This window comes from Pseudorasbora parva, chromosome 11, assembly GCF_024679245.1.
Source record: "Pseudorasbora parva isolate DD20220531a chromosome 11, ASM2467924v1, whole genome shotgun sequence".
In the NCBI taxonomy this organism is placed as follows: Eukaryota; Metazoa; Chordata; class Actinopteri; order Cypriniformes; family Gobionidae; genus Pseudorasbora; species Pseudorasbora parva.
Genome location: NC_090182.1, coordinates 44,563,579 through 44,575,779, shown reverse-complemented (window position 1 = coordinate 44,575,779; position 12,201 = coordinate 44,563,579).

Here is a 12,201-nt window from a genome sequence, read left to right as displayed (position 1 = left end):
CCTCATGTATACAATTTTGTCAGTCATGAACTGAACCTTTAATTTTACCTGCTCAAAGAAAACACGCTCAAGTCAAAGAAACCAAACTCAAGTCTGGGCACAGAAGACAATTAACAGGAGCATTTAGAACAAATACACAACATACTAAAAGCCACTTCAGGAGGAGGTCTGGGCCACATTACAGTCAAAAATAAAGTCTAAATACATCTGGTTGTTCAAACCACACATACATTTTACTCATCCCAACAATGCTAAAGAAAAAAAAAAAACTTTAGTGAGAGCGTGTAATGGGCTATGTGTCATGTCATAGCCTGATATGACTGCTGCGTATCTCTTCATCAACCCAACGCACAAACCCGCAAATTAAACCGAAAGTAAAGTCATAGGTGCTCAAAATACAATCATCTTCATTAAAGCTCCACTGTGTGATATTTTCCCTCATCTAGCGGTGTAAAGGTATATGACCATCCAGCGAATAATAGTTTCTGTTCCTCTCAATTCTGATTTCGTTTTAACTCCTACGGTGGCCGATTTAGTCCAAGATTAACATTGCAATCCCCCTCTTCACATTCGACACAGTGCCATCGAGTGTTAAAACATGAAAGGCAAAGCTTGAATTTACGGGCATGTCCCTCTTTGGCTACTGTACTTTCAAGATGGAGGGCCAACATGGCGACCGGCATTCAAACCCCTCACCCGTATGTATTTCAATGGCATATTATAAACTTACGAGAATACTTTATTACTTGAAAGAAGTAAATATACATTAATGAGCACATATATTTTTGAAAGAACTAAGTGTTTTTAGCTAAGAATAAACTAAAAAAGTTACACAGTGTAGCTTTAAAAAGTAAAGAAACTGAATGATCTCACCAGTGCTGATGATCAATAAAATGCAGCTCACCTGTTGTTTTGACGTGCTGTGATATCTGAAATCTGATATGTGAAATCTGCATATAGTGTGGGAACTGAAGATCGGATTTATATCCGTTTTGCGGAGACACATTTATGTGCCCAAGTGTAAATAAAATTATTTTGATAAATCAGCTTTGATTTACACAGTGTGTGTCTTCTCGAGGTTGTGCTTACCGGGTTGTTCATAAAAGCTGAAATGTGCCTAGATGTCGACTTTTAAAGTGGAGCATTTTGAATTACTCGCACTCGCTACTGCGACATACGTGACAAATGGGCGGCAGTGGCTCAGTGGTTCATGTAGGTTGTCTACAAACCAGAAGGTTGGTGGTTCAATCCCCGGTTCCACTTGACCTAGTGTCGAAGTGTCCATGAGCTGGATGGCGCCTTACATGGCTGACATCGCCGTCGGTGTATGAATGGGTGAATGTGAGGCAAAAATGTAAAGCGCTTTGGATAAAAACGCTATATAAATGCAGTCCATTTACCAAATAACATTATCAAGAGGTCAGTAACATTATAATCGGTTATGGTCTATTACTGAACCAGAGATGAAGCCGAAGAATCCTCTGGCGCAGACAGAGAGCCGATGGAGCTGAGTGACATCGCTGGCACTGGAGACCCAGGCGATGCCACAGTGACAAGTATTTGAGGCGGCGCCGGTGTGATGGAGGACCGAGGCGTAGCCGAAGGGAAGAAGAAGCCCACTGCAGCCGTAGGTGGGGTAGAGGAATGGAGTGCAGCGGATGGCCCGCAAGTCTGTTGCGGAAGTGGAGGGATGACTGACTAAGGGGGAGCCGGTTGGATGAGAAAACCTAGGGTGTCTGGTGGAGCCAAAGGTGGGTGGAGTCAAGGCAGAGCCGACAGGTCGACGGGCTGAGATGGAGTGAAGTTATCAGAGGCTGGAAGAGCAACTGCAGGATACTCTTTTTAGGCACCACTAGTGGTTGCTCAACGTCACAGCAGGACTTTCCTAGAGATGGCGAAGGGCTGCAAACCTCCAGCAGAGGCAAAGCAGGAAGACTCTGCAGTGATGGTGGCAGATTTAGACTTGACGAGATCAGTGACGGTAATTACAAAACCCAACAGTTCAATGAAACAGTCGCAGTGCTGTATAGAAACAGAGATGATGATTACGAGCAAACTGACAAATTATAATTCAAACAGTTCATAGTGCTATCTAGCCTAGAAATCTAGACGCACACTAGAGGCAGCAAATCTAATCTGCCCTGAGTGTCGTCTAGCAACTCTCAATACACGTCAAGCTGTAAACGCCAAACTCTGGTCAGGCCAATCAGATCGTGTATAGAGTCATGGGCGGGGCTTAACATAATGGCGGCCAAGTTGCGCTTGCGTGCTTCTAGTAAACACAGAAACTGGTGAACGGCGGTCTTTCGATTCGGCTTTGATCGCAACGCTGGAAGAGTGCTATCTAGAAACAGCGATTAAGAACATGAAATGGGTGGGAGTCAATACCTTCACACTGAAGTCCATCGGTCAGTCCTCAGTCTCTATTTCCTCCAGTAGCCTCTGGTGTCGTGGGCTCACACCCCTGGTAACACTCGCTGTGGGGCTCCTCTTCTGGGGCGAGGGTCAGTGCTGTCCTCCTCTTGTCATCTGGCTCTGGCTGACACGTCGGATGGTAGCTCTCCGTCTGCAGGGGTCTCACATGATTTCCCTGTGCTTAAAGGTGGTGACACGGGCTCTGGGTGTGTTCTAGACCGGGGGTAGATGCTCTCCAGAGCTCTACAGGGTGGTGATAATTAGCCCCGATCCAGAACAATGACTTCAGGGTCTCCTTGTCGAAGGGGCAGGTGATGGCAAGACTGGCAGAATTTCTCAATGAAATCCTGTAAATTGTGGCTCATCTGAGCTTTTTTGTATATTCCATACTAAGGTCGGTCGTTCTGTATAAAATTTAATTGAAAAGTCTTTAATACTAAAAAATTAAAGTAAACTTGTAAATACAGCAGGTGTAACAGTAAGTGCAACAACAAACAATCATAGAGTGAAGGTGAGGAACTTAAATACACATGGTGATGAATCTAAGGAAAAACACATCTGTACAAATTGTGCTGCAGATGAAGTACAGGAGTTTCATGACAGAACGTTGTATTTGTATGAATGCCAGCACACTCAAGTATCAAGTCAAATTATTATTATTAAAAAAAAATATTATTATTTTTTTAGAGAGAATTACGATTAAACTACAAAATTGTAACAATGAAACACAAGTCGCACTAGTCTTTTCTTCCTTATTGTGCCGTATACTCGAGTGAAACGCTTCTCGAACAAGAACGAATGTAGGGCGGGGCTTGATTTTGTCCGTGGGGAGTTGATTGGATGGCTGTGGTCTGCTATTGGTGGATCTCATGTGAGTGACAGGTTGCCCCGCCCTCGTCATCAGAGAAGAGATGAAGAAGGAAGGGAAGATATTCTGATTCAGGAACACAAATAAAAAAAAGTATGATGTGCACAGATAAATAATTTCTAATAAATACTGCAATATAAAAAACAAAATGTGTCCTTTTTTATTTATGGCGACTTTAATAAGAACCTGCACTTGTGTCATAATTAAGTGGAATAAAGATAAGAATAAAAGATACACTTTAAAATAAGAGTCTTTAGAAACAATGCATGAAACAAGCATTAAATATTTCATCTAAAGCCATTTTGTTGGTGTAACACATTACAAAAAGGGTGTCAATGCTCAGGTTTTTGCCTTTAAAAAACAATTTGTTAAACAAAAACACAAATCTGTATTGGGAAGTGAGTACCCATGTGCAAAAAAAAAGATTATAAAAATAAAATGTAATTGAACTGAACTGATTAAAAAAACAAAAATCCAATGCAGTGCCAAATGGGACAGAAAATGCATCCAAGTTTTCTCCCTTGCACCTGAAATATTTGGCCATGAAATGACTGAGTACACATTACTTTCAGCAAACAACAACAGCAAATCCTAAAATCTCTCTGAAGTCAGTTTTAGCTCAAACCTCGACACTCCTGCTGCCAAGCAGTTACTATCTTCAATGTTGACTTTACAGAATATTTGTACACAAGCACATCTATTAAAAGAACAACTGCTCATAAATCTAAATATGATGTGGGATATTGTGAAAAAAAGAGAGATTATAAATAAATACCACCTCTTCCAAATTCCTTTGGTCACAGTCACCCGGTCACATTGGCTCAGTGATTGTTCTGGGATGAATATAGACACATAACAGAACAAACAATTGAAAGTTCAAATGTTATGCTATTTCAATACATAACTTTAACTTTGAGGGTTAGTTGCATGTAATTATGCGTAATTTTTTAGGACACCCCTCCAAATCATTGAATTCAGGTGTTCAATCTCTTCTATGGCAACAGGTGTATAAATCAAGCACTAGGCCTGCAGACGCTTCTACACACATTAGTGAAAGAATGGGTCGCTCTCAGGAGCTCAGTGAACTCAAGCGTGGGGCCGTGATAGGCTGACACCTGTGCAATAAGGCCAGTCGGGAAATTTCCTCACTACTAAATATTCCACACTCAGCTGTTAGTGGTGTTATAACAAAGGGGAAGCGATTGGGAACAACAGCAACTCAGCCATGAAGTGGTAGGCCGTGTAAAATCACAGAGCGGGGTCAGCGCATGCTGAGGGTAACAGTGCGCAGAAGTTGCCAACTTTCTGCGGAGTCAATAGCTACAGACCTCCAAACTTCTGTGTCCTTCAGATGAGCTCAAGAACAGTGTGTAGAGAGCTTCATGAATGGGTTTCCATGGCCGAGCAGCTCATCCAAGCCTTACATCACCAAGAGCAATGCAGAGCATGAGTAAAGCAGCAGCCACTGACTCTAGAGCAATGAGACGTGTTCTACGTGAGACTGCATTGTGTCAAGTGTAAAGTTTGGTGGAGGGGGGGTTACAGACATCCCAAGTCTCCTGGAAGTTCCGGGAGTCTCCCACATATTGATAGCGGCTCCCTGATGCCCGCAAATTTGTTAAAATCTCTATTTTGATTAGTCAACCAATCAATTGTAAGTTTGGGTGGGGTTTTATCTCTTCTCCCAAACCGAATAAATCAGTTAAGTGTAATGTGTCTAGTAAAAGTAGCGCCATGGCAGAGGGAGAGTGCCCCAAAAAATTAAAAATGTGGGTTCGGGTTCGGGATGCCTCCCTGAAATGACTTTTTGCGGGTTCGGATGTCTGGGATTATGGTGTGGGGTTGTTTTTCAGCATACCATGAGATTTTGGACAATTTCATGCTGCCAACTTTGTGGGATAAGTTTGGGGATGGCCACTTCCTGTTTCAACATGACTGCGCTCCAGTGCACAAAGCGTCGGTCCATAAAGACATGGATGAGTGAGTTTGGTGTGGAGGAACTTGACTGGCCTGCACAGAGTCCTGAGCTCAACCCGATAGAACAGCTTTGGGATGAATTAGAGCGGAGACTGAGAGCCAGGCCTTCTCATCCAACATCAGTGCCTGACCTCACAAATGAGCTTCTAGAAGAATGGTCAAAAATCCCCATAAACACACTCCTAAACCTTGAGGAAAGCCTTCCCAGAAGAGTTAAAGCTGTTAGAGCTGCAAAGGGTGGGCCGACTCCATATTAAACCCTACGGATTAGGAATGGGATGGCATTAAAGTTCATGTGCAGGTAGAGACAAACGTCTTGAAACATTTGGCAATATAGTGTATGTAACAAGGACACTATAAAATAACTGTTTATAATATGTGACTATTACTGGCTTCACAGATCCTTGGGGTTTAGCGTATTTAGGTTTTTATTGTTTTTCTAAGGATTTTTTTTAGCAACTTTCAGCCACTTTTGGGGGCCTTGTCATGCTTAAAAAATCTTGAGCACGCGTCAGAATAGTTGGCTATATCATCACAATAATTATAAATGATTATGAAATAATTCTGGTCACCATTAAAAAAAATACACAATACGTGTTCAATCTGTAAATCACTTCACATCACTCACTGAGGCCAACTTTTAACCTTAGATGTTTATAATTTAGCATAACCTCAAGCTCTGTTGTTGTGAAACATAATGGCTTTGTGCATGAATTATGTAATAGTTATTCTTATTAAATGTTCTTCAGCGGCCTTTATTATCGCCTCTGAACATGTTCACTAAACACATACATTTTTGTAGCCCAAATCTGATGTGGATTATTTCTTTAATGGTCTGAAAGAGAGATGAAAGGAAATAATTAGAAGAGAAGGCAACCGAGTCTGAGGAGATGTTGAATTTGGCGTTGTGGGAGAGAGTTATTAAAAACCCTTCCCCTCATGCTAACACTAACTCTATTTAATCAGCTCTACCACTTCCAGTAAAACGGCACACTTTCAAAGGATCTCGCGTTCTCATGTTTACACTCAGTCTGTTCACTTTTTAATACTACAATTTGGAAATGATTTTTATTTCCTGCTATGACAGTTTCTGAATTTTTTGGTGATCCATATTCTTGTCTGGGGTATTAGAGCATTATAGAGACCATGAGAGCGTGTGTGGATCTAATGCCATCCAGTCCTGAAAGTGTTTTTTGTGCAAAAGTGGCCGATATATGTTTTCATATAGAAGGTAAACAGTCTGAGGAAGCTGTTATAGATCGAGCGGGCCAGGTCACGAAAAGTGGGGCGGCTGTTTTCAGCAGAGGCTAGTTGTCAAAGGTGGTCAGACCGCTGTGTGTTCGTTTTATATCCCGGGGAAACTGAATCTTGTTTTTGGATGTAACCTGAGTAAACGGCTACACTCACACAAGAAGAATTTTACTCTTACAGACAGTGAACATTATTGCAGTAATGTAGGAGAGGCTATTAATATGCATAACACATGGAGGTCTAACATTCACATTCCTGTCAATATTATAGACTATAGTGTGCAATATTATATTTCTTGAACCAATCACCTGAGCCACAAATGCCATGGAAGAACTCTGTGCAAAATAATTGGTGAAACACACACACACACACACACACACACACACACACACACACACACACACACACACAGTTTTACAAGATGATTTCAATGTAGAAAACTGTGTTTAGAGTTTTGCAAAAAAGTCTAAAGCTTGATAATGTGCTTGTAGATATGAGGAGTTGGTCAGAAGAATAGGCACATCATGAGTGAATGGTTTCACTGAGTTGTTTTAAGTTCATGTTCCTCCAATCTTGAGTCAGAAAATCTTCCCCTCCTTCTTCATCTCTTCTCTGATGACGAGGGCGGGGCAACCTGTCACTCACATGAGATCAACCAATAGCAGACCACAGCCATCCAATCAACTCCCCACGGACAAAATCAAGCCCCGCCCTACATTCGTTCTTGTTTGAGAAGCGTTTCACTCGGGTATACGGCACAATAGGGAAGAAAAGACTAGAGCGACTTGTGTTTCATGCCGACTCTATGGGTGCGTCTCAATCATCTCCGTAGTTCAGTAGTCAGAGCACAGATCAGGGAACCAGTCAATGGGCTGACCAGTGCCCTGACTACTGAACTAGGGAGCTGATTGAGACGCACCCTATGACATTTGTCACATGACCGTCACGGCTCAGGTGATTGGCTTATACGTGAGCTATACCATGAGCTGCTGCTATATTGAGGTGAATGAGAATCGATTGCTGCGACTGCTAACCTCTGAACTGACCGATGTATTGCCGTCAATAGAGAAACACCTTTTTTTGCCCACATAATTGTATAGTTACAGAATGTAAGATAAGGGCTAACCAGCCAAACCCTGAACCCCTGGCACACAAACTCTTCTTTTTCCTCAGATCCTCATGAATGGAGCTCTGTGAGCGCTAGTTACCCGACTCCCCTCGTCAGCTGACCTGCTTACCATCACCCCAAAGAGCTAATGAAAACTTTCTCTTTCATTAATCATGCAAACGGAGCCAAATGTTATAGGTAATTGTCAGTTTCATCACACACAGTCATGAAACTTTGAAACCGCTGCTGTGTTTTGGGTTTATCTCAGGTTGTTCTTACCACCCTGAAACCATTTTAGAGAAACACATAAACACGAGTGGACTGCATCGCCCTAAAATAAACATATTGACACATACACACCCTTCACACTGCATACACACTCCAGAGCTCAAACCCTAATCCAAACACACCTGCTCACATTCACTTCACCACACTGGCGGGTCTGGGTGTCTGGATCTGATTGGTCTGGATTGGTCGGAGCCGGTGTTTGTGGTTTTACACACACACAGAGATGTTTTTTCATGCCGACTCTGCTGTTTTCGAAATCAGACAAGGAGCACGACCCCGGTGAACCGCTCAGGTAACATGTTCAAACCAGACCACACCAAACCAGTCTAAATCATGAGATAAGGGACAACCATGTTTTAGATGTTAAAAAAATAAAAAACCAACACTGTATTATTACAAATTGGTATTTTTGTAGACAAATATCTCAGATAATGAACCATGTGAGGGAACAGGCTTTTTTCTAAAAAAAAATTCTGTATTTATTAACTTCAAAACTTAAAAGTGCAGTGTGTAATATTTAGAGGATCTATTGACAGAAATCCAATATAATATGCCAACACGATCTCATGGTCATGCATATAAATAGTACGAGTGTGAAATCGCGTGGAATGGATACGCCAAAATGAGTTTTGGCATGCAAATGCTACGCAGTTTTTTGCGTGCATATGATACGCACTTTATGGCGTGCATATGACACGCTCTTGGGTAGGTTTAGGTTGGTGGGTTGGGGGGTTTGTATGTATAATACGCCATAAAGTGTGTATATTAATACTGTAATTATAGTTTTATAGTTTTATAAAGTGTGTATAAAACTATAATACTGATCTGCCAACATTGTCGCTATATGATAAATTAAAATAAGCTGATAACATCACTGTTTTCTCCAGTACGACTGTACAGCCAAATCTAATTTTGTCGCAATATTATCCTGTTTGACACTGTGAAGCTGCTTTGACACAATCGTGATTGTAAAAGCGCTATATAAATAAAGTTGATTGATTGATTGATATCATATGCACGCAGACAACCGTGTACCATACGCACGCCAAAACTCATTTTGGCGTATACATTCCACGCGATTGCAAACTCGTACTATTTATATGCATTTTCGTGAGATTGGGCTCAATATGCATAACTATGTTTTCATTGGGGTTTAAAGACCTTACAAATTGAGCCGTTATGTTTTTATTACCTTAGAATGAGCCATTCCTATCTACACACACCAGTCCCCTTACAGTGAAGCCGCCATTTTGCGCCACCATGTTTCTACTTTAGCCCTAAACGAACAAACTTCTCTACATAGCGCTAGTCACGCTCTGCTGTCTCCTACGACATCTTTGTCCTGTGTCCGCCACCGTAGGTTCTCTATGTGCTCCGAATGGGAGGGGTGGACAGTTGCAATTTACAACCTCACCACTAGATGCCGCTAAACATTACACACTGCACCTTTAATTTGTGTCAACTCCACCAGACACACTAAAAAGCATTATAATTTATATCTGAGTGATATTATCATTTATTTATATATTTCAATCTATCTATATCCCAACTGTACAATTCAGTTATGTAATACTGGCTCGGTAAAGCAGCTGTCATAAAATTATGCTTGTTTTTTCACTCTATTATGAATAAAATTCCATAAAATTATACCCTTCTTTTAATATTAAACATATACCACCAATATTTCCTAGGTAATTAAGACATATTATCATGTAGTTCCATTGATGTTTTACTTTTTTTTTTACACAATAAGAGATAAAAGACCTTGAAACAAAGAGAACAATGAACAAAATGAACAAAGACCTTCACGGTGTTAAATACTGACGGTGTTGACAAAGGTTCAGCATGGGCCAAATATACAGTATATGTAAATGAATCATGAAACAGAATTAGAAGAATTTCCCATATGCAAAAAAAAAAACAAAAAAACATTCAATTACATTTTTTAAATAAATCACTTTTTGAGAGTACTTGTCAACCATCAGACATACAACCTGACGGAGTTGACATCTGACGTAAGAGTAAAACACACGCAGACATACAAATCCATATTAAACCCTGTGGCTCGTGGGGACACATTGATGTCTTAAGACACAAAACGATCGGTTTCTGCGAGAAACAGTATTTAGATTTTAAAAAAAGTTTTACCTCATATCAGACAAATCTCATCTATTCCCCAGCGCCATTACTTCCATCGAAGAAGGTCAAAAACAGTGCGATCATATATATATATATATATATATATATATATATATATATATATATATATATATATATAGAGAGAGAGAGAGATTCCTCATTAGTGCCTGCGTGGATCGGTCGAAAGAGGCATCTACGTAAACCTATTGCGCGGATATTTTGAGCTCCTTCTGCAGAAGTAATAGTGCTGGGAATACTAGAGGAGATTCGTCTGATATGAGGTAAAAAGTATAAAATAACATAAATACAGTTCGGTTTCTCGCAGAAAGCGATCGTTTCGTGTCTTAAAGGGTTAGTTCACCCAAAAATGAAATTGATGTCATTAATGACTCACCCTAATGTCGTGTCAAACTGCTCAAATCACGATCCGAATCATTGATCGATTCACTGATTCACAACCGTTTGAATCTTTATTTGAGGTTTGAAAACAAACATGGAAGAGAAGACAATGCTGAATAAAATCGTAGTTTTTGTTATTTTTGGACCAAAATGTATTTCCGCGACTTCAAGAGATTCTAATTAACCCACTGATGTCTCATATGGACTACTGTGATGATGTTTATATTAGCTTTCTAGACATGGACAGTATAGTGTGCATAGACTGCGTATGCTCTGAGACTAAAATATAAAATATCCTAAACGGTGTTCTGAAGATGAACGGAGGTCTTACGGGTGTGGAACGACATTAGGGTGAGTCATTAATGACATCAATGTGTCACCACGAGCTGCAGGGTTTAATATGGATTCGTATGTCTGTGTGTTTTTTACTCTCGTAGAAGCATTGACATGCATTATGCGAGCAACGGCTGGAGTTAAAAATCTTAATTTGTACTGAAGAAACAAACACACCTACATCTCGGAAGCCCTGGGGGTGAGAAAATAAACATTTTCATTTTTGGTGAACTATCCCTTTAATAAATGTCTTGCCTCTTCCAAGCTTTATAATGGCAGTGAATGGCTGCTTCTTTTTTGAAGTCCATAAAAGTAAATCAATCCATCATAAAACTGCTCCACACGGCTACAACGACGAAAGAAAGCTTGCGATACTCATCCTCTGTCATATATCGCGTCAGAGGTTACTCTTTTGCCGTAAGTCGACTTGCATAGGCCGTCTGCCGGAAGCTACTTATTTGAGTTTTTAAAGTGTTAAATATGGAAACTCTGATTGTATTCACCTGAGAGAAGAGTGTCATTATACACCGAGGGTGAGTAAATCATGGGCTCATTTTCATTTTTGGGTGAACTATCACTTTAACCATGTGTTGTAGTGGCGCAATTTAGAACATGTCCAAAACATATGTCCAAATTTATCCCATAACTATTTACAGAAGCTAATACACGGTGATGATGGAGTTGACATGTTAAAGATGTGACAGAGACTTCAATATTGTTTGTTTAATTTACAAAATATATAACTTTCAGGAGTTAATTGTGTCCGACTGTGAGATCCACAATGAGCAGGAAACGGGAAAGTGCTCCTCTGAGTTAAAGCTGCCCATGACACTGACTGATTTATTTCAGAATTATTAAAAATCCTGAGGGAGTTGACGCAAAGTGAGGACACAACTTTGATAGCCATTTTTAATGTAAAATATCATTCAAGATTTACATTTTGTATGGTTTGATATCTTACAGATCTCCACCTTTTAGTGTAGCTGTGTATTTATTAATTTGCTGCATATAGTCTTACATTGTGACCCGAGTATGCTTTTAAAATAATATAGGCTAAAGAAAATATTTAAAAGTAGACTATAAACAATGAATGTCCTGAATAGCTACACAAATTTCCTTTAGATATTACTTAAAATAAGTATTTTTATTTTGTTGATATTCTTACTTTTTAACATAAATTTGTGTTTAGGAGATGTTTTGTCCCTTATCTCAAGAATAATGTTTTGATGACAAAACATGAGCTAAGACGCCTACCTCTTCATCACTTAATAGATTACATAACATAAAGTGACATAACATCATTTTCTTAAACATTGTTCAACTAGTAAATGCCATATTTCCGCGCCGACGGATCACACTTTTCAGAACTACATTTCCCACGATGCAGTGCGCGCAGTGTAGAGTTCAGGGGTCAGAGTGAAGG